Below are 27,879 nucleotides of genomic sequence, written 5' to 3' on the forward strand. Positions count from 1 at the left end.
CTGTTTATCAGCTGTAGGAGTTCTCTGGTGTTATGTTTGGGGTTGCTTACATACGCTACCACCTCATCTGCAAATAGCAATATTTTGGCTTCTTCCTTGCTGATTTGTATACCCTTGATCTCCCTTAGTTGTCTTATTGCTCTATCTAGAACTAAAAGCACTATATTGAAGAACAGAGAGAGTGGGCATTTTTCTCCTGTACCTGATTTTAGTGGAATTGCTTTGAATTTTTCTACATTTATTTATTTTCTACATTTATTTTCTACAATATTTCTACATTTATTTATTTTGATGCTTGCAATCAGCTTGCTGTATATGGCCTTTATTATATTTAAATATAGACCTTGTATCTTTTATCTCTCTAAGACTTTTATCATGATGGGATGTTGAATTTGGTCAAACATATTTTCTCCATCTAATGAGATGACCATGTGATTTTTTTTTCTTTAATTTTTTTAATATGGTGGATTATATTACGTTTTGTATGTTGAACCATCCGTGCATCCCAAGCATGATGTAGATGATGTTCTTGGATTCAGTTTGCTTATTATTGAGGGTTTTTTTTTTTTTGCATGGAAGTTCATGCATGAAATTGGTCTGGAATTATATTTATTTGTTTGGTCTTTATGTAGTTTAGGTGTCAGTGTGACTGTGGCCTTATAGAATAAATTTGGTAATGTTCCTTTTGTTTCTATTTTGTGGAAGAATTTGAAGCATTTGTATTAGTTCTTTTTTGAATGTCTGACAGAATTCTGCACTAAAACCATCTGGATGTGGGCTTTTTTGGTGTTGTTGGGAGATTTTTGATGATTCCTTCTATTTTCTTAGTGGTTATTAGACTTTTTAAACTTTTTCCTGATCTTGATTTATCTTTGGTAGGTGAAATATATCCAGAAAATCATATGTTTAATTTGGATTTTTGAATTTTGTGGAATACAGGCTTTTGAAGTAAGTCCTAATGATTTTTTTTATTTCCTCATTGTCTGTAGTTATGTCCCCCTTTTTGTTTCTGATGTTGTTTAGCTGTATACTCTCCCTCTGCCTTTCAGTTAGTTTAGCTAAGGGTTTTTTTATCTTGTTGATATTTTCAAAGAACCAGCTTTTGGTTTTACTGATTCTTTGTATCAGTCTCTTTGTTTCCAATGTATTGATTCCAGCCCCAAGTTTGAATACTTCCTATCAACTTCTCCATGTTGGTGTGTTTGCTTCCTTCTGTTAGAGAGCTTTCAAGTGTGCTGCTAAATTACTAGTATGGGATCTCTCCTATTTCTTTATGAAGGTACTTCATTCATCAAAATGCTGTGAGCTTTTCTCCTAGCACTGCTTTCATTGTGTCTCATAAGTTTGGGTATGTTTTGCCCTCATTTTCATTGAAAATTAAATGTCTTTTATTTCTTCTTTTGTTTACTCCATGATCAAGTGGTATTTCTCTTATTGAAATCTAGCTTTAATACATGGATGTCTGATAAGATTCACGAAGTTATTTCAATCCTCTTATATCTTCTGAGGCTTGCTTTGTGATGAATTATATGGTCAGATTTGGAGAAGGTTTCATGAGCCACTGAGAAACGTTCTGTAGATATCTGTTAGGCCCATTTGATTCAAGATCTCTGTTAGTTTCTTTATTTCCCCTTTTCCTTTCTGTCTTGATCTGTCTTTTGGAGAAAGTCAGTGCTGAAGTCTCTGACTATTAATGTGTGAGATTCAATGTATGACTTAAGCTTTAGTAATACTTCTTTTATGAATGAGGCTGGCCTTGCATTTGCATCAGAGATGTTCATTATTGAATGGTTGTAGTGGTGAGTTTTTCCTTCAGTAAGTATAAAGTGTTCTTCCCCATATCTTTTGATTAATTTTGAATGAAAACTTATGTTTTGAGACATGAAAATGGCTACTTCATCTTGTTTTTTGGGTTAATTTGATTTGAAAACTTTTCCCAGTCCTATACTCTGAGAAAGGGATATCTTTATTCATTATTATTTTTTAGTGTAATCACCCACACCTAAGAACAATCTCTCTCTAATATCCCTAATGATCTATCAAGGCACACACTCAGAAGAATCCTCTACAAGACAATACACAGCCAACACCCTTTCCTAAAATCCACAGAGAGAAACAGAAGTGAAGAAATTAAACATCATAAACCTAAAATAGACAAGTCCAGATAGCAACAGCTAGAATCACAATCATCCCAAATCCAGATAACTAGACACCAGAGTGAAATCAAAATCTTTAACACCCAAGACACCAAATCATCACAACCCTACTAGATGAGACCCTGAGAAATTCAATACAGCCACAGAACAAGACAATGATTTCAAAACATAGATAAATGAAGTATATAACAAAGGATATGGATAAAACCTCAATGATGTCTGTGAAAATAAAAAAAAAGTGAAATAAAACACCAAAGATAGTTGAAGACATTTTTACAAAAGGAATTGCTAAAATTAAAATTGAGATGTATCTAGAAATAAAAAAATGGAAGAAGTCTAACAAAAACACAAGTGATAAGCCTCACCAATACAGTCCAAACATGAAAAAGATATTCTTATGACTAGAGAAAATACTATTCCTTAATTTCTCATCCATCAGATTCTCTGTTTCTTGATTTTTGCTGACCTTTTTAATCTATTTTGGTGAGTTTTGTGCAGAGTGATACATAGGGATCTTTTGAATTATTTTATGTGCATACTTCTAGTTTGACCACAACAATTTGTTGAAGATACTGTCTTTTTTCCAGTGCTTATTTCAATATTTCTTATTTTAAAAATATCAAATGTCCATAGGTATTTGGATTTCTGCCTGGGTCCTCGATCTCATCATCGACCAAAGTGTTTGTTATTCTGCCAATACCATCCTGTTACTTACTACTATAGTTTTTGGTTCAATTTAATCTTGGATAAGTGATCCCTCTAGCAGTTCTTATTTAGGATTGTTTTAGCTGTCATGGTATATTTGTGCTTCTATTTGAAGCTAGAAACTGTCCTTTCAACATCTGGCTAGAATTGTCTAGAATTTTGATGAAGATTGCACTGAGTGTTGATGTTGATGTTTTTTTATGATGGACAGTTTTACTCTATTAATCTTACTTATCAATGAGGAGGGGAGATCTTTCTAGCCCTTGCCCAGGTATCAAGATAAACAATCTTTAAAAGTACAGCAGAAAACTGAAAAATCTTCTGCATAACAAAGGACCGCCATCATTCTGAAATTGTAGGAGTGTAAACAAAACTAAAATACTTTCAACAACTACACACCCAAATAAAGGCTAATATTCAAATGCATAAGTCAAAAGAAAAAATTAGATATCAATAAAATATACAATACAAATAAAACACACATACAATTCTAAAGAATTTTTAAATTTTTATTAATTACAGTTTATTCACTTTGTATCCCAGCAGTAGTCCCCTTCCCTGTTCCCTCACATGCTGCCTCACTCTTCTTCTTCTATGCCCATCCACCAGTCCAATGATAGGGTAGGACCTCCTTTCCTTCCATCTGACACTCATCTATCAGGTCTTATGAGGACTTGCTTCTTGGTCTTCCTCTGTGGACTGGTAAAGCTGCCATCCCCTCAGGTGGAGATGATCAAAGAACCAGCCCATGAGTACATGCCATGTCACTATTTGCAGATGATATGATAGTATACATGAGTGACCCCAAAAATTCTACCAGGGAACTCCTATAGCTGATAAATCAAGTCAGCCAAGTGGCTGGATACAAAATCAACTCAAAAAATTAGTAGCACTCCTGTATACAGAAGACAAAAGGGCTGAGAGAGAAATTGGGAAAACATCACCCTTCACAATAGTCACAAAGGACATAAAGTACCTTGGTGTAACTCTAACCAAGCAAGTGAAAGACTTGTAAGAAAAAAACTTCAGTCTCTGAAGAAAGAAATAGAAAAAGATATCAGAAGAGAATTCTTAAAGAAATAATTCAAATGGCTGAGAAACATTTAAAGATATGTGCAAGATCAATAGTCACCAGGGAAATGGAAACCAAAAGTGGTTTGAGATATGGTCTAAAGAGAGTCACAATGTCTAAGAATATTTAGACATTTCTAGTAGGAGTACAAACATATTCCACCACTAAGGACATCTTTGTGGCTTTTCTGCAGCAAGATGGGGATTGTTCTGTCTCAAGAACCAGCTATACAACTCTTGGGCATATAGCCAAAGAATGTTTCATCCTTCCATGGAGACATTTGTGCAAACATGTTTATGACTTCTATAATCAACACTTCCAGAAATTAGATATAATGCAGATGTCCATCAACAGAAGAATAGATAAAGAAAATGTTGATGTTTACACAACAAAATATTACTCAGTCATTTTACAAAGTAAATCATGAAATTTCAAAGTAAATGCATATCTACAGGTAAACTAGGAAAAAATCAGTCTGAGTATAGTAACACAAGTTCAAAAATACAAATGTGGCATGTATTTTCTTACATGTTACTATTACTTGTAAAGTGAATGATAAGCATGTGGGATATACATAAAATAAGAGACTAGTGTTTGAGAACAAGTAAATAGATCTGCCTAGGATAGGATAATAAAATAGTTATCTATAGATGGAAGATGGGCTCATAAAGGAGAATTGATTGGAAGTGGGGAGGGAAGAGGACATTAAGGAATGTAATATAAAGAGAGGCAGCTAAAATTAAATGTCATTTTAATGCTACTGTAGTAACCTAATAGAGTAGAAGCTTCCTAAAATATATACATCTCTGAAGGTGATCCAAATGAAATAACATGAGAGTCCCAACAGGATGTCACTTGACATCAAATGAAGATGGGTTATATCTACTTGAGGTGGTGGCTAAAGGAGTCTAATTGAAATGCCCAAACAATGCACACTTATGTCAAGATTATAATTTGCTCTCCATAAATTCACTGCAAGTCTCTATCGCTGAATACAGCACTTACACAACTCACTGAACATAGAAAAATTAAGCTGGTACCTATATAGAAATTTCACTATATAGGTATATTTATCTATATCTAGATTGATAGTTAGATGGATAGATACATAGATAGATACATAGACAGATAGATATTGTTTGAGTGTGTAGTCTGTATATATATATTTTAAATTCCAGAAACCAAAATTTTGTAAGATTATACATAGGAGGCATCAATTAATTATTTTGTTTGTTTATATATAAGAATTAACATTACATCATTTTTTCACCTTTCTACTTTCAAAGACTCTTGAAATTTCATAGCTGCATTTTTATGAATGGATTTTACATAAGTTAGATATCAAATTTTGATTTACATTATATTGTATATATCTTATTATAACAGTATATATAATAATACCATGAAATTATATCAGTAGTAATTATGATAAAGAGTATTACAGTAAACTAGAAAAAGTATAGAGAAGAAGTATTTTTCTTTTTGGTTGTTGTTATGAGACAGTTGACTGAATCCAGCCATCTCAAGTCTTCTGCTGCCAGTTTCAAAACTGAGTTCATATTCACAGGCTCCAAAACTACTCCTATCGTGATTCTTAAGGTGATTCATGTTTGACTCTTAATCAGGAAAGAATGTAAAGAGGAAAGTGGCTGATAATCTAAACTAAGCACACAAGTCATAAATGTGTTGCCTGTCATGACTTAAATTGACTATAAGCAGCTTGCCCCCTCTTTTGGTCCTGTATAATTCTGAATTTGGTGCCAAATGTCCAGGAGGAGAGCCGAATACAAAAGCTGAGTTGAGAAGCCTGAGCCCAGGTGTCCTGCATAAAGCTGAGTCACCAATGTTTACTTTCTTCTTCAAAAGTATGATTGGAATCTCTTCCTCTCCAGCCACCCCATATCCCTCCTCTAGGCCACTGATAAGGGACATCCTCCTCTACTATCTCAATGTAGCCTATCAGGTCTCATCTAAATTGTCCAAACCACTTTTCTTGTTGCCTAGTTAATCCACCTTGACTGGTGGAAGTGATCAAAGAGCTAGCAAAGTGATCAAAAAGTTACTGCCCCTGAGTCCCTTACTAGGAGAAATCCAATGTTCACACTACCTTTCACAACAGCAATCCAAAACAAGCTGTTTTTGTTTTGTTTTGTTTTGTTTTTGATGACCTACAATTTTGCCTCAGACTGTGGTGCTTTCCAAAGTCACTGTGGACCATGATGAAATCATACAGGTTGTTGAAGGAAGAATGAAAGAACCAAACATGTTTTTAACCCACATAGAGGAACCAGGTGCAGAGCTCCAGGGCATTGAGATTCCAAGAGTACATGGATGAAAGGAAAATAGAACAATAAAAAGACAGCAAATTCAGAGCGAGTCTGACTACAGCAATAGACAAATCTCAGTATTGTGATCCTCAGTTGTCTGGACTTTCCTACAGTGTTTGGATTGACCTGTCATGAGAACTATTGGGTGTGCACAGACTGAGATCCTGAAGCAACAGTAGGAAGGAGCTATAGCATACAAAGTCTTCTCTGACACTGTTGAGGTCTAAGCCTGTTCCAGGACCTAAGCCAATAATTTCCTTGGATCAACCTAGATGCAGGGGACTGTCTCTGTGTCGTGAAGAGCATAAATGTCCCTTCTTTTGCTTTGTCTCATCCTACTCCAACAATCTGCATATACATCAATGGAGATGTCTCGCCTCAGTTGTTTTCATTACTGGGAGCCCAGCAACTACATGGAGGCAGACATTATTCTTGGTACATTTATCCCCATTCACATCCCACATGTTCTACCCCAAAATATCCAGAACTCTTTTGACAGAGAACCAAGTCATCTATGGAACAACTTTCTGTGAGTACTTGTTTGAATGTGCTACGTTTCTTCTACCTACAAGATAGTACATGATGTTCTAAACATAGGTAATTCCATTGGAAATTATGAACTAGTTTCAGAACAATGTGAAAAACAGTTTCATATTTTTCAGTTTCATTGTGCATCTACAGACATTTCCACTTCTCTTTGTTATGTTTCCAGTCATAAAGTGATTAGGGAAAGAAACCACCAACTTTTGTGTCTGCTCCATTGTGTGATTCCATGGTTAGACTTATGAATTTTTAAAATATTGTTACTAATATGTCAAGATAAGTTTCCATTCTTCTCAGGTCTATTTGGCCATCTAAATGTCTTATGTTTGAATATCTGTTTCTTTCCAGAGATTTGGAGATTTTCTGCTAAAGTGAACTGGAATATTCCTATGTCCTCAGTACAAATCTTAGAATCTCTGGTTTCATGTGTTCTGTCTTTAGCATCATTAAAGTATCTCAGAGTTTAGACACTATGTTCATACATATGACTTATTTATTTATCACTGATATTGTAATGTAGTGTTCTGAAATTCATGTCATTCATGCCATATTCTGTCCTCTGCTTCGTTAGCTCTGCTGGAATCCCAGTGTTCTGGAATTTGATTGGAGGCTGTATGATTTTCATTGACAGCCTTTCTATATGTCTTTCTCCTCCCTCACAGTCTCACTTATGTCCTATTATTTGTCTTTTATGGTACTCAGTCTTTCCTGTGTACAAGTGTTTATGCTATCCCTCATCCAAGTTCTGGTGGAGACTGCTGATTCTTGCCTCAATGCCCAGTTCAATTCATTGCTTGGTTCTGTCTTCTTTGCTGTTGTTCATCACTTTAGTTTCTGAAGTATTCATCTGCCACTTTATCTCTTTGAGAAACTGTGTGTTAGGTTGTTGGTTATTTATGATAATGTGGAGGAATCATGAGGCTTTTTCATATTCCTGTTTCTCTGTTGATGTTATAATTGGTACATGTGTTCATTTGAACATCAATTTTGGGATTAGGATGATCCTTTGCTGAAAAGAACCGTCTTGAAACATCAATACATATTACCTCTCTGTGCAGGAAACAAACATGCTATCCTACAGTCTTGGTAGTTGTATTGTTATGGAGTACTTAAATAGAAAAAAAAACCTCAGGATGTCTAATTTATTCTGGAAGTAAAGAACTCTTAGGAATGCTTTCACTAGGTAGAGAAACCATAGTTCAGTAGCCCACTGCAGCCAGAGAGAGAAGGAATCCCAACATAGGAGGAAGAAAAACACCCATTCACAGAGATAGACAAAAGACAGAAAAGACTGAAATTTTAATTGACAGAAATCTTAATCTAGATTCTTTTTGTCATGTGATAGGTGGATCAAGTCTCAATTCCTTGAAGTATAAATTATAGTTATTAAAGTTTACACAAAGATATACAAGTTTTAAATATATTAACATGACCACAATCTATAATCTACACTGAAATTCTCACTGTAGGAAAAGCAGGTACCAAGTGTCTGTAAACAGTTGGAGTAGACTGATGCTTTACAGATCAGATTGAGCACAAAAAAAGGATGGTTTTGGGCTAAAAAACTGAATAGCCTTTCTTCTCTCTGAATATGTAATGACAGATAAGATTTCAGCACAATGAGTAGCCTTGAAGCATATCTTCAGCAGGAATAAAAGGACATTAAAAAGTTTGATCCTGTAACTATGAGATTAGCCAGTGCTTTCACCTGGTGGTTTTCATAGCATATCAGAACTCCACTGATTACTATTTTAAAATCCTAAAATTTTAAACTCTTTAAGTCTCATTTTCACATACTTTAAACCATTTTCTCAGACATTTATAACTTGCATTTACATACCTTAAATCCCCTTTTTAGACGTTCAAAATTACATCAACTTTAATGTTTGTTTCCCATATCCACACATTTACCAGGACACAGATTTGTTTGACAACTGGTATAAATGGTTGACAAGCAAGTTCTTTTCAGTGAAAGAACCATAAAATGTAAGCTGTTAGGTATTAGTAACATTGATTTGAATTTCAGTTAAATATAATTTTGTGAGATTAGATTTTTCAGTGTGAAGCCAGCAAGGTAATGCCTTCTTTAGCAGGAAATCTAGATATCTGTAGAAAAGAACAATGTCTGGCTTTCATGCATGGTATGGACTGACCATGCAGCTGCAGCCTTGTTCAGAGGAGCTGCCTAAAATTTCATAACCTCTGCTAAACTTCTATAGTGAAAACATGCTGTGAAAAAAACAAGAGATCTGAGAGGGGCCAATTTGAGCAGGAAGTATAATCCAAATGGCCTCTATATCAGTCAAAATGACAGAGACTTACTATATACCTGGGCACTCAGTCTGGGATCCTTCATAGCATTCTCAAAGACTGTAGGGAACAGAGGTTGACAGTTTTTGGATGCCACACAAAACAACATTGTCTTCAGCTGCTATACAGGTATCATGATCCCTCAAACATCAGACTTGTGAGGCCTGAGATTTTTTTTTTTTTATGGAGCAGTAATTTGGAAAAGTAACCTACCTTGGCCAGGCAGAGTAGAGCATTTAACTTAACAATGTTCAAAGGCTAGGCAGGGATTTATTGGTGGGTGAAGCATGTGGCAATTCATGGTTCAGTTGTCAGCACTACCACAGTTGAAATATGATCAAAGGAAAGGCCATTTCTGCCTATCTTAGCTACCAACTAAAGATGTCTGGCAGAGAAATCATTTTCATTACATTCCTTAAATCCATACTCAGCAGAACTCTCTGAGGGTTTTGAGGGAGAGCATCTAACTTATTATCATATTTTTCACTTGAATATTTTTTATTAATTAATTCAATTTACATCTTGGTCATAGGCCCCACACTATTCTCCCAATCCTCCTCTCTCTCTCCCATATCATCCTCCACTATTCTGCCTTCTAGCTAAGCACCCCAGCCCCTGTAGTGTTATGATGACTGAGTTTGTGTTACTCCCATGTGGTATGTTAGGGCAATTCCATCAGGGGAAAGTGATCAACAAACAGAAAATATAGTCCATGTCCACTCCACTAACTAGTGGGTCCACATGAAGCCTACTCAGCACATCAGCTACTTATATGTAGAGGACGTAGGTTGAGACCATGCATTGTTCTTGGTGGGTGCATCAAAATCCTGAGGACCCCCTGGGCCCTGGTTGATTGGCCCTGATGATCTTCTTGTGGCATTCCTGTCACACAAATATAAATGAATAAGTATACATATATAACCAACTGAATCGATTCTTTAGTCTTTAGTATTGCTTTTATGTGACTGGAAAAACATAAGCCCCTAACTCAAATGGAAAAAAAGAATTTCTTCAATAAATTTGAATAAATTTGAGAATCTGTGAACATGATTTAGGCTATCCCAAATTCTATGATACAATGTGGATGCAGCTTCATGAATTTTCATAGTAACAGAATAAATAAAGAAAACTATGAATCCAATACAGCACTGGAAACCTCAGAGAGGACATTAAAAAGCAAAACGGGGCAAAATATCATACAGGCCCAAGATGCCAAGATGGCTATGTGATGTCATTCTCGTCTTTTAGATTGGCAAAAGCCAGTAGAGTTCTGGGTTACTATATTCTAAAACGGTTTTACTCATCAGCTATAGGATAGATAGATAGATAGATAGATAGATAGATAGATGTAGAGATACAGATGTAGATATAGATATAACTATCATCTTAACCACAGAGGTGTCCAAGAAATGGCTACTCAGGTAGCCCATGCTATGGTAATGAGCCTTTCAAACTACAACATTGCAATCTCACCCTCACCACATCAATGAACTTTTTATATCCAGTCTTTGCAGACACAGCTCTGTCCAGGAATTTTCATGTATACATGTATACATTCTTACAATTCAATATGTAGTATGGGATAATCCTTGAGGAAGACTAATTGTCTTTCTCTCGGTTTTTGCTAATTGCCTGCTTTTGCCCAGTAGATTCTCTCTTAACAGAACATCTAGCCACAGATCCCAGATTAATGTAGTAAAACCAAATGGAATTTCTTCCTGATGATGGCAGGTCAGAAGGCAGAATCCTTCCTTCAGTAGAACACAGTTGACTTTAGGCTAATGATTTCTGTTAAGCTCCCTCTATTAGGGTCACCCAGACTCTTATCTACCACAGTTTTGAAAAAAAGCTTCTGAGGACCCATCTCCAAGTGCTGAAGGCTCTGTGTGACACAGTTCAACTAACCCACCTGCAACAAAGTTCCACTTTGTCACATTGTGAGCACTTTTGTACTGTCTTAATGTACTTGGTGTTTTCTTTTTCATATGCTACTTTAACTTACTTTTTTCCCCCTGCCTTACCTAGGAAACTCTACTCATTCATTTAATCTGCAAGCTTAGAGAAACACATTTCCTATACTACTTTTTTACTACTTTTTTAGTTTTTATAAAGATTTATTAATTTTTACAATATGTTTATGAGTGTTTTGCCTACATGTTTGTTTGTGTGCCACTTATGTGCAGGGTCCCTTCAGAGGCCAATGGAGGACATGGATCCCCTAGAACTGGTGATACACACTATTGAAACCTAAAACTGGCTACTGTGACTTGTATCAGGGTCCTCCATAAGAGCAGCAACTAGTCATAACATATCATTTTCAAACCCAAGAACACTATTTTGCACATGCTCATTTATTCTTATTTCATTTACTCAAGAGCTCATCTTCTTATATATATGTGAATACCACAGGTGTCCCTGGTGCCCAAAGATGCCAGAAAGGATCTTATGAACTAGAGCTAAACATGTTTCCAAGGCCACCCTGTGGGCACTGAGATGCTGGCATTTATTCAAAGTGATCTATCCATAGATAGATGCCCGGGCATCTGTCTATACCACGAAGAGACACTTTAGCACTAGTAATGCATATAAACTTGTTAGAATTTTCATAAGTGAGTATGAAATTGAATCATTACAAAAGAAAAGGGTGTGAAGCTCTTACTTATATTCCTAGTGAACACCTTAGTGACTCTTCTGTAACCCAGTGATTCCATGAGCTGAAACGTCATAAGCACCTATGTATTCAGTAGTCATAAGATACAAACAAATGATATTTAATGCACACATTGTACACCAAAAAATATTTGAAACAGTTAAACCTCTGAGAGTTTAGGAGCCGTTTGATGATGTTCCTGGGCTGTCATGAGCTTATTCATACAAGACTTACATGTCACAGGAAAAGTCAAAGGCTAGGATCTCTAGGTTTCTGTATTTGATAAAGACTTTTTTAGAAAAATGTACTGACAATACCCAACCTTTTGTTCCTCTGGTTTAGAGTGACTGGGAGAAACTATCAATATTTGCTGACCTTATACTTTGCCATTGAAGAGATAAATAAGAACTCAAACCTGCTTCCCAATATGACCTTGGGTTCCCACATCTACAATGCTTTTATTTCTAACAAAATAACCTTGGAGGACCCTCTGATATGGCTGTCTGGAAGGAGTGAGTATATCCCTAACTACAAGTGCAACACTCAATACAAACCTCTAGGAATCATTTCAGGAAACAAGCCGGAATTTTCTGCTGCAATTGCAACACTTTCAGATGAAAACAAACAAACCAACAAAAGAACAATAACAGAACAAACAAAAGAAAACAGAGAAGTGGATTATGTTTACTGTAGACAGATTTCCAATAACAGTGAACGAATTACTTTGATATGTTAATAGTTAACAGATGGCAGAGTGTGGCAAAATGCATGAACAGTTAATTCTGGGAGTTTCTGAGCAGATCACTTAGTAGTATCCATGATTATATCTCCAAACAATGGATGATGTACTGTGGATACTCAGTCTGCATTTGATCATAAGTCAAATTCTACAGCAAAGATACCTAACTACTCAATCTAGCATATATACATCTCAAAATTCCTACGGTTGTCAATACATGACATATGGAAAAGGAAAGTTCAGGACATGTGACTAAGTTTGGAACAATATTTAATGCCATCACTGATGAAAATCTTTCAAGGAATTAATGATCTCATTCAGGAAAGTTGATCTCAGAATAGCACCCACAGAGATCAACCACTTAGCTGTATCATCACAATTGACTCTTGCCAGGCTACACTGAAGAAATGCATAGCATCTATCAGCACGCATTACTACAAACAGAAAATGCTTGGTGAGCACAAGAGTCAGCAATAATCAAGATTAAAAACCCACATGGTAATTCTCATTGTTATCACTTAGTTAAACAATTCATAAATGTATTTTAAGCTAATGTAATAAAAAATAAAGACAATAATTTATATCTCTCTGAGTTTTGCCTCTATTGAGAGGGATGATAAAATAACCCCTGACAATGAGGCCCCAGGTAATCACAACTTGAATCATTTTAACTTAGGAAACTGAATCTCTGAAAACTGTTAGTCTCTTTCCATATTTGCTTTCCTAAAAGTGAAGGTTCTCAGAAATATGGTGTTATGAGACTAGAAAGTACCTGTTGATGCTTTCTGCAGTTTTCTCTACATCAGATATTCTTTTGCATTGTTATTGTAGCAAGAGAGATCTATCATTCCTTTCAAGCCAGTGAACAGCTTATTGTTTACTTCTTGGCTGCTTCAGGCACCTCAGTTACTTTGGAGCCTATGGTATTTGTAAAATATTGTATAGCACCACATAATTTAGGGACAAGCTAATCTCACAGAAGACATCCTCCTTAACAATATTCAGTCCTTTAACCCTCATATTTGAATTATGAAGTCACTTCCTCCTAAGGGTGATGATTCCAAATACCTGAAACTCAGAATGACTTTTTTTTTTCTTTGCTTCTCAGGTCACATATGGACCGTTTGATTCCATGCTTAATGACAAAGATACATTCGCATTCCTTTATCAGATGTCTACTGAAGACAGAGGTCTAGCACAAGGGCTGATCTCTTTATTGCTCCACTTTGGCTGGAAGTGGGTGGGGCTCATTGTGTCTGATGATCAGAGAGGAAGGGAGTTTCTCTCTGACCTGAAAGTAAAGATGGTAATAGAAGATATCTGTGTGGCTTTTATAGAAAAACTCCCAGATAATTTGAATGAAAATGTAAACTATGATTATTATTTGCAAAACTTGGAACAACATACTCAAGTAAATGTGAATTTATTCTATGGTGATATAGATGACTTGCTGTATTTTAAGCTAATGTAATAAAAAATAAAGACAATAATAAATTATTGTCTTTATTTTTTATTACATTAGCTTAAAATACATTTATGAATTGTTTAACTAAGTGATAACAATGAGAATTACCATGTGGGTTTTTAATCTTGACATTAGTATCTTTGTAACCAGAAAGAAGGTGTGGATCTTGGCAAAGCCACACTCGACATACTTAGAATCTAGAATAAATGAAAAGCATGTTATAATAAACCTATTCAGTGGAAGCTTATCATTTTTAAAGAAGAGAACTATCCCTGGCTTCAAGCACTTTCTTGAGGCCCTTACACCCTCCCATTACCCAGGAGATGTTTACTTCTCTAAATTCTGGATTGACAAATTTAATTGTTCACCTCCTGCTTCGAGATGTGGAAATTTTAAACCCTGTTCTTTGAATATTTCCCTAAAGACTAAAGATAAAATAAATGACATGATGACTATTTCTGAGCCAAGCTATTCCATATGGAGTGCAGTGTATGCAGTGGCCCATGCCCTACATAAAATGGTATTGAGCAAAACTGAAATGGGATGTAAAGAAGACAGAAACACAGACTGGCTTCTACCATGGCAGGTAAGCTTCACTCATAAGCAGGCGAAGCTTAGAATCTTACATTATTAGTAAGAAATTTAATGTGGTCAAGCCAATAAAACATTTTCATCTTATAATTAAAAGTACAAGTTAAAATGGAAAAGGGTTTAAGTTTCTCTCCATTGAGTTTGATGTTGGCTAGAGGTTTGCTGTATTTTGTCTTTACTATGTTTAGGGATGTGCCTTGTATCCCTGATCTCTCCAAGACTTAGTTAAACATGAATGGGTATCGGATTTTGTCGAATGCTTTTTGGCATCTAAGAAAATGATCATGCGGTTTTTCTCAGTTTGTTTATGATTGCTTACAGTCATGGATTTTTGTCTATTGAACCTGCGTGCCTGGGATGAAGCCCACTTGGTCATGGTGGATGATATCTCTAATGTGTTCTGGGTTTTAGTTTGCAAGTATTTTATTGACTATTTTTGCATCAATGTTCTTAAGAGAGATAGGTTTGAAGTTCTCTTTTTTTTGGGTCTTTGTGAGGTTTCGGTATCAAGGTGACTCTGTCTTCATAGAATGAGTTTGGTAATGTTCATTCTGCTTCTATTTTGTGGAATAGTTTGAAGAGAATTGGAATTAGCTTTTTTTTACTATTTTTTTATTAATTACACTTTATTTACTTTGTATCCCCCTGTGGTTTCCTCCCTCCTCCCCTCCCAATTCCTCCATTTCTTCTCCTTTACCATGCATGCCACCCCCCCAGTCCACTGATAGGGGAAGACTTCTTTTCCTTCTGATCCTAGTCTGCTAGGTCTCATCAGGAGTCGCTGCATTGTCTTATTCTGTGGCCCGGTAAAGCTGCTCCCCCCTCAGGGGGAAGTGATCAAAGAGCAGGCTAATCAGTTTGTGTCAGGGACAGTCCCTGTACCCAATACCATGGAACCCACAAGGAGACTGAACTGTCATGGGCTACATCTGTGTAGGGGTTCTGGGTTATCTCTCTGCATGCTACTTGTTTTGACTATCAGTCTCAGGGAAGACCCATGTGCCCAGATTGTTTGGATTTGTTGCCCTCCTGTGGAGCTCCAGTTCCTTCCAGGTCTTACTGATTGCACCTTCTTTCACAAGATTCCCTGCAATCTCCTCAAAGGTTGGCCATTAGACTCAGCATCTGCTTTGATAGTTTGTAGAGCAGAGCCTTTCAGAGGCCCTCTGTGGCAGGCTCCTAACTTGTTCCCTGTTTTCTCCTTCTACTGATGTCCATCCTCTTTGCTGTTCTGGATGGGGATTGAGCCTTTAGCCAGATTACTTGATTACTTTCTTTAGTGTACAGATTTTAGTAGGTTTATCCTATATTTTATGTCTATATGAGTGAGTATATACCATGTGTGTCTTTCTGCTTCTGAGATAGTCCACTCAGGATGATCTTTTCCAGTTCCCCCCATTTACCTGCAAATTTCATGATTTCCTTGTTTTGTACTCCTGAGTAGTATTCCATTGTGTAGATATACCACAATTTCTGTGTCCATTCTTCAGTTGAGGGGCATCTGGGTTGTTTCCAGCTTCTGGATATTACAAATAAAGCTGTTACCAACATGGTTGAGCAAATATCCTTATTGTGTACCTGAGACACTTTTGGATATATGCCTAGGAGTGGTAAAGCTGGTTCTTGAGGAAGCACAATTCCAAATTTTCTGAGAAATCTCCAGATTGATTTCCAGAGTGGGTAGGCAAATTTTCATTCCCAGCATCAGTGGAGGAAGGTTCCCCTTTCTCTCTCCAGCATGTGCTGTCACTTGAGCTTTTGGTTTTAGCCGTTCTGACGGATGTAAGGTGAAATCTCAGGGTTGTTTTGATTTGAATTTCCCTGAGGGCTAATGACTTTGAGCATTTCTTTAAGTGTTTCTCTGCCATTCAGTATTCCTCTATCGAGAACTCTCTGTTTAGTTCTGTTTCCCATTTTTTAATTGGATTACTTAATTTGTTTCATTTTAACTTCTTTAGTTCTTTATATATAGTGGATATTGGCCCTCTGTTGGATATAGGGTTGGTGAAGATCCTTTCCTAATCTGTAGGTAGTCGTTTTGTCCCGAGGACATTGTCCTTTGCTTTACAGAAGCTTTTCAGTTTCATGAGTTCCCACTTATTGATTGTTGTTCTTAGAGCCTGTGTTGGTGTTCTGTTCAGGAAATTGTCTCCTGTGCCAATGAGTTCAAGACTCTTCCCCACTTCTTATTCTAACATGTTTAGTGTGTCTGGTTTTATATTGAGGTCTTTGATCCACTTAGACTTTAGTTTTGTGAAAGAAAAATTCTCAACTTCATATGGAATAACAAGAAACCCAGAATTGCTAAAACAATCCTCTACAATGAAAGATCTTCTGGAGGTATCTCCATCTCTGTTCTCAAGCTGTAATATAGAGCAACAGTAAAAAAAACAAAAGACCTAATCATCTACTCCTCTTGGGTGTGTCTGCTTGTTGCTTGTTTTTCTTTCCCCTAGGGATTTTAGGTGTGTCATTAAGTTGTTTGTATGAGATGTCTCAACCTTCTTTCCAGCAGCACTTTGTGCTATGAACTTCCTCTTAGCACTGCTTTCATTTTGTCCCATAAGATTTTATTACTATTGCTCCGTAGTACAACTTGAAGTTAGGGATGGAGATACCTCCAAAAGTTCTTTTATTATACAAAAAAGTTTTAGCTATTCTGTTTTTCTTGTTGTTGTTTCTTTGTTTTTGTTTTGGTGTTTGATATGAAATTGAGAATTGTTCTTTTAAGGTCTGTGAAGCATTGGGTTGGTATTTTGATAGTAATTGCATTGAATCTGTAGATTGCTTTTAGTAGGATGGTCATTTTTACTATGTTAATGCGACCGGTCCATGAGCATGGGCAATCTTTCCATATTCTGATATATTTTTCAGTTTCTTTTTTCAGAGATGTGAAGTTCTTAACATAGAGGTCTTTCTGTTGCTTGGGCAGTTCTACCAAGATATATTATATTATTTCTGGCTATTGTGAAAGATGCTGTTTCCTAATTTTGTTATCAGCCAATTTATCATTTATAGTCAAGAGGAATACTGATTTTATGAGTTAATTTTATAGCAGACAATATACTGCAGGAGCTTATCACCTTTAGAAGATCTCTGGTAAAATTTTGTGGGTCACTTATATATACTAGTGTATCGTCTGTGAATAGGCATATTTTGACTTCTTCCTTTCCAATTTGGACCCCTTGATCTTTTTTAGTTGTCTTATGGCTCTAGCAAGAACATAAAGTACTACCCTGAAAAGATTTGAAGAGAGTGGACAGCCTTGTATTGTCCCTGACTTCAGTGTAATTGCTTTGGGTCTCTACCTATTGAATTTGATTTTGGCTATCATCTTGTTGTATATTACCTTTATTATGTTTATGTATGGGCCTTGTATCCCTGATCTTTACAGGACTTTTATTGTGCACTTGGTGCACGATTTTATCAAAAGCTTTTTTTTTTTTTGCATCTAATGAGATGAACAAGTTTATTTTTTTTTTCTTTCAGTGAATTACAGTGATGGATCCCTGCATCCTGCATCCTGCATCCCTGGGATGATACCTATTTGATCATAGTGGATGATGTATTTGATGTGGACTTGGACTGGTTTTACCTGTATCTTACTAAGTAATTTTGCATCAAAGTCCATAAGGGAAATGGGTTTGAACTTTTCTTTCTTTGTTGGATTCTTGTGTGGTTTAGGTACCAGTGTGACTGTGGATTCATAGCATGAGTTTGGCAATGTTTCTTCTGTTTGAGTTTTTCAATAGTTTCTGAAGTATTGGTATGAGCTCCTCTTTGAAAGTGGTAGAATTCCATGCTAAAGCCATCTGGTTCTCGGGTTATTATTATTATTATTATTATTATTATTATTATTATTATTTTGGTTGGGATACTTTTGATGACTGCTTCTATTTTTGTAGGGGTTATGGGACACTTTAACCTGCTTACCTGATCTTGATTTAACTTTGGGAAGTGAAACCTATCAGGAAAATTTTCCATTTCCTTTAGATTTTTGAAACTTGTGGAATTCAGTCTTTTGAAATAATATCTAATGATTCTTTGGAGTTATTCCCCCTTTTCATTTCTGATTTTGTTTATTTGGATACAGTCTCTCTGACTTTTTGTTAGTTTGTCTAGAGGTATGTCTATCTTGTTGCTGTTCTCAAAAGAAACAGCTCTTGGTTTCACTGAATCTTTGTATTGTTTCCATTTTTACTATGATACTGATTTCATCCATGACTTTGATTATTTCCTGCTGTCAACTCATCTTGGGTGTGTTTACTTCTGTCTGTTCTAGAGCTTTTACAGATGTTTTTAAGTTGCTACTGTAAGAATTCCTTAATTCTTTTTAGGAAGGCACTTAATGTTACAAAAATTCTCCTTAACGCTGCTTTCATTGTGTCCCAGAAGTTTAGGCATGTTGCCCCTCCATTTTCATTGAATTCTCAAAAATCTTCAATTATTTCTTCACTGACTCAGTGGTCACTGAGTTGTTCAGTTTCCATGAGATTTTTTTTAGGTTTTCTCTTGTTTCCATTGTTATTGATATCTAGCTTTAATCCATGGTGGTCTGATAAGACAAAAAGGTTATTTCAACTTTACTGCACCTTTTGAGGCTCACTCTCTGTCAAAGTCAATGGGCAGTTTTGGAGAAGCTTCTGTAAGGTGCTGAAAGAAGGTATATTCTTTTTGTCTGGGTGAAAATTCTGTAGATGTCTGTTAAATCTATTTGATCCATGCATATGTTAGTTTAATTGTTTCTGTATTTTCTGTCTTCATGACCTGTACTTTGGTGAGTGTGGGGTTTTGAAGTCTCCCTCTATTACTCTGGCTGTATTAGTGTATAATTTAAGCTTCAGTAATGTTACTTTTACAAATGTAGGTGCCCTTGTATTTGGAGCAAAATATTCAAAATTGAGACATCATCTTGGTGGATTTTTTTTTCTATCATATATATCCTTTTGCTATATGTGTCCTACCATATCTGTTTTGAATAAATTCAGTTAAAAGATTATTTTATTAGATATTAGGATGGCTTCTTTCAACTTGAATCTTGGGTCAGTTTCCTTGAAAAACCTATTTCTATCCCTTAATTCTGAGGTAAGGTCCTCTTTTGTTTTTAAGATTTTTTGTATGCAGCAGATTGATAAGTCCTGTTTATGCATCCACTTTGTTAGTCTGTGTTTTTTATTGAGGAACTGTGTCCATAGACATTGAGTGATACTAATGATTAATGATTGCTAGTGCCTGTTATTTTGATTTTTAAGATTGCAGCAAGTTTTTGTGTTTCTGTTCTTTTGGTTTTGCAGCAGCGGTGTTATTTTCTGTGTTTCTCTGGGTGTTGTTTACTCTCTTTGGTTGGGCTTTTCCTTCTAGTATCTTCTGTACAGTTGTAAAGCATAGACACTGGCATTTTCGAGTCCACAGCATGACCTCTCACTTGCTGTGAAGTCACGACAGTAAAATTCTTAGTAACCATGTACATTGGGTGTCACCATTTTGGATCCTCTTCAAATCTACATCTTCTAAATGGAAATATTATTTTCTAGTGCTGGAGAAAGACACAGGACCTTTTTTCAACTAAGGACATGCTACACACTATACTATCTTGCATCTCATAGACAATATTTCTACTTGTGTTCAGTAGCTTTTGCATTATTTCTATGGGAAATAATTTTAATCTCACCAAACAACTGGGAAGACAAATAAACAAACTAAGCACTTTCAAAAAGAAGGCCATGTTAGAGAGAGGAAAAATCAAATTCTCTGTAAAGTCAGCCAGTAATCTGTGTGGGCCACACATATCATATGATGTCTCTCTTCAGCTGCATCCATTTCTGAGGAAAATTAAATTTATAAATGCTGCTGGAGATGAAATAAGCTTTGATGAGAACAAGAATATTAGGGAAACATATGACATACAAAACTTTGTTGCATATAGTTTTCGAAATGCATTATTACTTAAAGTGGGTGAGTTTGTCTTCAAGAGCGCACAAGATCAAGGCTTTTTCATCAATGAAGTTCTGATTCAATGGCCAAGCAACTACAAACAGGTCTGAAAATTTTTCAGTATTTAATATGAAGGGAATTATTTGTAAAGAATTATAAAAAAATGATTGTGTAATGATTCTTTGAATTTTTAAAATAATTGTGAAATTTTAATTCTTAGCTCTATTGTGATTATGAGCTTGTGTGTGGGTGTTCATGCATACGACCACATGTGCTTCTTAAGTCCACAGTAAACTGTGGTTATCTTCTTCAGTTACTGTCAAATTTATTTTTATCTGTGTGAAACCCTTACTTTCTGATTTTGCTGAACTCAGTGGCCAGAATTACCTAGGTTCTCTTTCTGTCTTCATGATCATAAAGTTTGGATTACAGGCCTATTTTTCTGCACCCAGCTTGTCTTTCATCCTTTCATCGTGATCAAATTTACATTTTCCTGCTTATGTGTCAAGCATGTTAAATACTAAAACATCTCTTTAGTTCTGTTTGATTACTTTAAATCAGAAATGAGCCAATATTTCAGAATTACATATATGTATATATACATAAATACACATATACAAATGCACACATAAGGTCAGTTAATTCCTTAGCTAGAATTAGATGAATTGAATTTGAATGTTTGTGTTTGTTCATAATGCAGTGAATGGATAATTGAGAGCTCATGGTGATATAGTGGTATGTATGAGTGTTTTTATATGTAAATATACACATGCACACAAACTTATGAAATTTTCACATATGTTAATTATACAGGTTAGCAGGATGCTCAAGCATTCTTCCATTCACACAACTTATGTTCAAGCATATCAATAATTCCACAATGTTGTGAGGTAGCATAAACAATAAATTATGAATTTGGACACAAGACATTTCTGAAAACAATGCATATGAGCTGCCCAAAATGTGTGTCAGTTACTGAACTCATATTTCAGTGCAAGAGCTGTATGCACTCTTAACAGCTGATCCAGTTATCCAGAAACACATTACTGTTAATATGTACATATTAGACAGAAACTGAATCCAAACCAAGGCAGAAAAGAGGTCTAAGATAGAAATATTCCCTGTCCTACAAAATTTCTAATATATAACAAAATAAAATTGCATTAGAATTTTATTAGTTATGTGATTATCTAAGAATGCAACTGTTGAAATCCCATTTGATGACTACACTAACGTTTGAAAAGAAAGGCAAAGAACAATCACTAGCATTGGGAGTCAAGGGTAAAAGTCACAGTAACAGATTATAATTCACCAATGGCCAAACCATTTTCATGAGAAAATCAAACTTCCTTTTGCAGCTGAATCAGAGTGCATGGGTGTTACTACAAGACTGGAAATATAATGGAAGAAACAAGTGTTCCTGGAGGCAAGTATGATTGGATTCTTGTCTTAAAATCCAACTGTTCCAAAATTCATACAATAAAATGAGTTCTGGCTGGCTGCATCACAGAAGAGAATATGTTGATGCCCTATACATTTCACACAGGCTAGGCAGTAGTGAGTCATGGTTTGGTCACATAAAGGGATGTTGAACATTTAGTATTGAAAAGCATAGTAAGTTTAAATCTCCATTCTACATTCCCACATTAAAACCTCAGAGTTCCTCATAAACAAATACAATTTTCATAGGTTACGTGTATTTACCCTAAACTATATTAAACTGATATTCAATATCATGACCAGTTTTTCTGTGTTGCTTTCAAACTCCGCAATCTGTATGTACACAGAGCTGTGGTCCAGGATTCTGGAAAGTTCTACAAAAAGACAGACCAGTCTGCTGTTTTTCTTGTGCATTTTGTCCAGAGCAGCACATTTCCAACCAGACATGTAGAAAAATAATACTTTTACTCAAAATGTTTGGGAATGCAGAGGGGGAAAGTTAAGAAGTGACTTTGGTGTCATAATGTAGTGCTGTTCCTTATGTCTCTAACATTCATCCCTTAATCCATTATTAATCATTGCTGAAGCCACATAATGTGTGAAGTTTAGAGTAGCAATTCTCATGCTAATGTGTCATATGCTCGCTACTTTTAAAAACCTGCCTTTTGGTGCATGGAAGTGCCATCTTAGCTCTTGCAGTGTACCAGCTCTTGCAGTGTTCCCCATTAAATATGAGATCTCCAGTTGTCCAGGATCTATTTGTATTTCTGTGTTTAACAAGCCTAATGATTCTTGCCTCAAAGTAACTCCAGGAAAACTACGTCTGATTGTTTCTGAATGTACAAGAAACTGAACTGCATTTACAACACAGTTGTCATTTTCAGTATCAACAATAGAAAAAAGCAAGTCTTTGTAAATGAAAACATGGCTGCCTGTTTAGTGTTGTGGTCAACTGTGTGATAACATATATAAGTAACATCATATGGAATGAGCAGGTTGCATTGTTATATACAAACACACACACAAAGACACAAAAATATTTAATAAGAAAAGAGGCTATGTATTTGAGAGTGAATAAATATAAGGTGGGTCCAGGAGAACATTTAGAGAAATGAAAAAGAAGAAGCATAGTCAGGTAATTATCTTATTTTTAAAATGAAAATTTTTACAAGAAAATAAAAAGTCAGAAGGAAAATACATTAATATAATGACGAGAATAAACTATTTATTATATTAAAAAGGCCAATCCTTAGACAACCATAATACAAGAAGAATTTTTTATGTATTATTGCAAATGATCAAATGTTGAAAATTAATTCTAAGATCTAAAGCTATCATGGGTTAAATTCCTTGCAGAGTGACACATGACTTCAATCCCTATGTTAAAAAGATATGGAGTGAGCAGGCAGCCTTACCTTGTCCCTGATTTCAGTGAAATAATGAAGCTTACATAGGTCATGAATCAAATACCTAATAGAAGTCCTCAATTGGGATTGATTTGAGTTTCTCTCTGTTTAGGTTAATGTTTTCTGTAGGGTTGCTGTATATTGACTTTACTATGTTTAGGTATGTGATCTGTGTCCCTGATCTCTCCAAAATTTTATACATGAATAGGCATTGGATTTTTGGCTTCTATGGACATGATCATGGAATTCTTACCCTTCTGTTTGTTTATGTGGTGTATTAAATTTATGGATTTCTATAGACTGGACCACTCCTGCATACCTGGGATAAAGCTTATGGGACAGTGGTGGATGATATCTTTTATGTGTTCTTGTACTTAGTTTGCAAGTATTTTACTGAGGTTTTTGTGTCAGTGTTCATTTGGGAAATTGGTCTGAAGTTCATGTCTTTCTTGGGTCTTGACTGTGATGTGACTGCATCTTCATAGAATCAATTTGTTAATGTTCCTTCTGTTTCTTTTTGTGGGATAGTTTGAAGACTATTGGTATTTACTCTTATTTGAAGGTCTGATCAAATTCTGAGCTGAAACCATCTGGCCCTGGGTATTTTGGATGGGGACTTTTGATGACTTCCTCTCTTTCCTTATGGAAGATAGGATGTTTTATTTACCTGATCTTGACTTAACTTTGGTAAGTAGAATCTATCATGAAAATTGTCCATTTTATATAGATATTAAATTTTTGTGATGTATACACTTTTGAAGTAAGACCTAATGATTCCTTCGATTTCTGTACTTCTATCATTCTTTTCCTTTTTTATTTTGTTCATTTGGATAGTGTCTTTCTGCCTTTTAGTTACTTTGGCTAAGAGGTTGTCTCTTTGTTTGATATTCTCAAAGAACCAGCTCTTGGTTTTGTTGATTCATTGAATCATTTCATTTATAGTATGTTGATTTCAGCACTGATTTTTATTATTTCCAGACCTCTACTCCTCTTGACCCTGTCTACATCTTGTTTTATTCTAGGTCTTTCAGTTGTGTCATTAGATTGCTTGTAAGAGATGTCTCAAATTCCTATACGAAGGCACTTAGTGCTATGAATTTTTCTCTTAGCACTGCTTTCATTGTGTCCCATAAGTTTGAGCATGTTGTGCTTTAATTTTTATTGAATTCTAGGAAATCTTTAAATACTTTATTTATTCCATGACACCTGTCATTGAGTAGAGTTGTTTAGGTCCCATGTGTATGAGTAGGTATTTTGCTCTTTCTGTCATTGTTGAAGTACAGATTTAGAACATGGTTGTGTAATTGGATCCAAGGGATTATTTCAGTCTTATTGTATGTGTTAAGACTTGCTTTTTGCCTGAATTTATGTTCAATTTTGGAGAAAGTTCCTTGATTTGCAGAGAAGAAGGCATATTAGTGCCTGGGTGAAAATATTTGAGGACTTCTATTAGGTATTTGATTCATGACCTATGTAAGCTTCATTATTTCACTGTTTAGCTTCTGTGACAATGATCTGTCACTTGGTGAGAGTGAGGTAATGAACTTTACCATTATTACTGTGTTGTGACTGATGTGTGGTTGAAGTTTTAATAATGGTTCTTTTACAAATGCAGGTACCCTTCTATTTGGGGCATAGTTGTTCAAGATATTGTTGTCCTCATGGTGGGTTTTTCTGTAATGAGAATGAAGTATCCTTCACTTCTCTTTTGATTAATTTTGGTAGGAAGACTTTTTTATTAGATATTAAGATGATACTGCCACTTGCTCCTTGGGTCCATTTGATTGGAAAACCTTTTTCTAGCACTTTACTCCAAGGTAGTGTCTATCTTTGGGGCTGAAGTGTGTTTATTGTATGCAGCAGAATGTTGGATCTTGTTTCCATAACTATTCTGTTAGCATGTGTCTTTTTATTAGATTGCTGATTCCATTGATGTTGAGAGATACTAGTCACCAATGAATATGAGCTCCATTTATTGTGGTGTTATTGTTGATAGTGTGTTTGTGTGCTTGTTTTCTTTTTATTTTTGTTCTGAAGTTATCTATATCATGTGTTTTGTGGGTGTAGTTGATCTTATTGGGTTGGAGTTTTCCTTCTAGTAGCTTCTCAAGGTCAGGGATAGTGCATAGACATTGGTTTAATTTAGTTTTGTCATGGAATATCTTCATTCCTCCATCTCTGTTGATTGTAAGTTTTGCTGAGTACAGTAGCCTGCTCTGGCATCTGTGGTCTCTTCACATCTACATGACATCCCCCAGGCCCTTCTGAGTTTCATAGCCTCTGTTGGAAAGTCGGGTGTGATTCTGATAAGTCTGCCTTTATATGTCACTTGATCTTTTTCGTTTGTGCTTTTGACATACTTTTCTTCGTTGTGTAGATTAATTGCTTTGATTATTTTTATGGCAAGAAAATTTTCTGTTCTAGTCTATTTAGTGTACTGTAAGCCTCTTGTATGTTTAAGGTTATCTCTTTCTTAAGGTTGGAGAAATTTTCTTCTAAGATTTTATTAAAAATATATTCTGTACCTTGGAGCCTGGAATCATCTATTTAGTCTATTCCTATTGTTCTTAGGTTTCACATTTTCATGGAGTCCTTGAACTTTTCTTATTGTATGTTTTCTTTGAGAGATAGATCAGTTTCTTCAATTGTATCTTCAATGCCTGAGATTCTCTCCTTCATTTCTTATATTTTGTGGATGATGCTTATCTCTGTGGTACTTGATCTATTCTCTACGTAGTCCATCTCCAGGGTTTTTTGTTTGTTTCCTTATTGATTCAAATTCTGTTTTCAAGAATTGAATAATTTTAATAATTTCCTTCACCTGTTTAATTGTGGTTTCTTGTCTTTGATGGCCTCTCTTTGTTTGCCCTGTATTTCTTTGAAACATTTGTTCTTTTCCTTTTTATATGTCTCTAATAACTGCATAAACATATATTTAATGTGCTTTTTCTATGTTTCAGCTGTATTAGAATATTCGTTGCTCTTGGGGGTGGGTTCTGGTGGAGCCAGGATGTCCCAGTTTTTGTTGACTGCATTTCTATGCTGGCCTTTAGCCATCTGGTTGTCTGTAGCTTTACCTGTTTCTTCTTGGAAACTGCAGCAAAGACTGGATCTTCCTGTCTTTGGAGTTTAGAGTAGTATTCAGGAAGATGTCAAATGTGCAGTGGCTCAAGAATGGATACTGGCAGTTCAGATGCCAGCACCTTGAAGGGCAAAGCACATGGCAGCATATGGACACATAAACATGTAGAGACTGGTGAATTGAAGACAAGTGTGTGCATGCAATGGAACCATGAATTTTGGGGTGCAGGTACTGGTGCTTATCATTATCAAGGTGCAGGTGCCTCAAGTGGCATCCCTGGATTCCTCAGAATAAAGCTGGGCTGCCACTTGCAGGCCTGCCCCAAATGGTGCTCCCTGTACTCAGATTCCTCTGAGATTTTTCTTCTTGGATCTGGGATCCCTGTAATTTTATTGCTCACCTCGTGTCCACAGGATGACCAGTAGTACAGTGGCTTGGTGGCTTGGATGCTCTCCCAGAAATCCTGAAGCTGCTCTACAGGGAGCAGGAGGAATCTGAATTCTGGCTGCTAGAGCAAACTGTCCCTGGATATGGGGATCCAAACTCACTGGAATATGTGAAGGGGCAGGTGGCCCAAATTTTGCTACTCCTGACTCCGTGAGATGGCCACAGAGAGCCTGGATCAGATCAACTCCATTTTCTGGACGACCTGTCTAGAAAAGGAAGCAGCAAATTTGATGCTCTGGATCTAGCCACCTGTCCATACACTGGTCTCAGAATCTCTGAATCTCTGCCCCTCAGATATGGTGCACACTGGTCTCCACCATATTGGAGTCTCCTTGTTTTGATCTTTCATCATTTTCTTTTTTGGGTGGGAGCCTTTTCTGATCTTTTGAATTTACACTTGGGTCTGTTTAGTTCTATTTAGGTTGCTGAATTATTGTTGAATATATCTTTGAATAATGGTTGCTTGACTAAATCTAAAACATCCATCTCATGACCATTTTTAAGCTGACTAGAATATAGTATGTTTTAAAAATATTTCCTTAGAATAGTCTGAATTTCATTGAATTCTGTAGTAATGTTTTTTTTCTGTAATTTCCTTTAATTTAAGTACTCAATTTTTTCCTTAATTCACTTGATATATAGGTTTGTCAATTTTCTTTATCTTCAGAAAGAGACAGCTCTTCCTTTGGTTAATTGTATGTATTGTTTTCTTTGTTTCTGTTTCACTCATTTCCATTACAATGTTATTATTTCTTTTTATTATATTATTAATTAATTTGTGTACTATCACAGCATCTGCTCACACCTCTCAGACCCTCCCTTTCACCTCACCTACCAACCTAATGTGGAACCCTCTTCCCTTTCTTTAAAAAAAAAAAGAAGTCCCCTATGGATATCAATCAGCCTTGGCATATAAAGTTGAAATAAGATTCAGCAGAACTTCTGTTATTGAGACTACACAAGGCAGTAAAATTAGGAGAAAAAGAGTCAGAGACAGCTTTGGTCTTTCTGT

Source organism: Meriones unguiculatus (genome assembly GCF_030254825.1).
Source record: "Meriones unguiculatus strain TT.TT164.6M chromosome 13 unlocalized genomic scaffold, Bangor_MerUng_6.1 Chr13_unordered_Scaffold_33, whole genome shotgun sequence".
NCBI lineage: Eukaryota > Metazoa > Chordata > Mammalia > Rodentia > Muridae > Meriones > Meriones unguiculatus.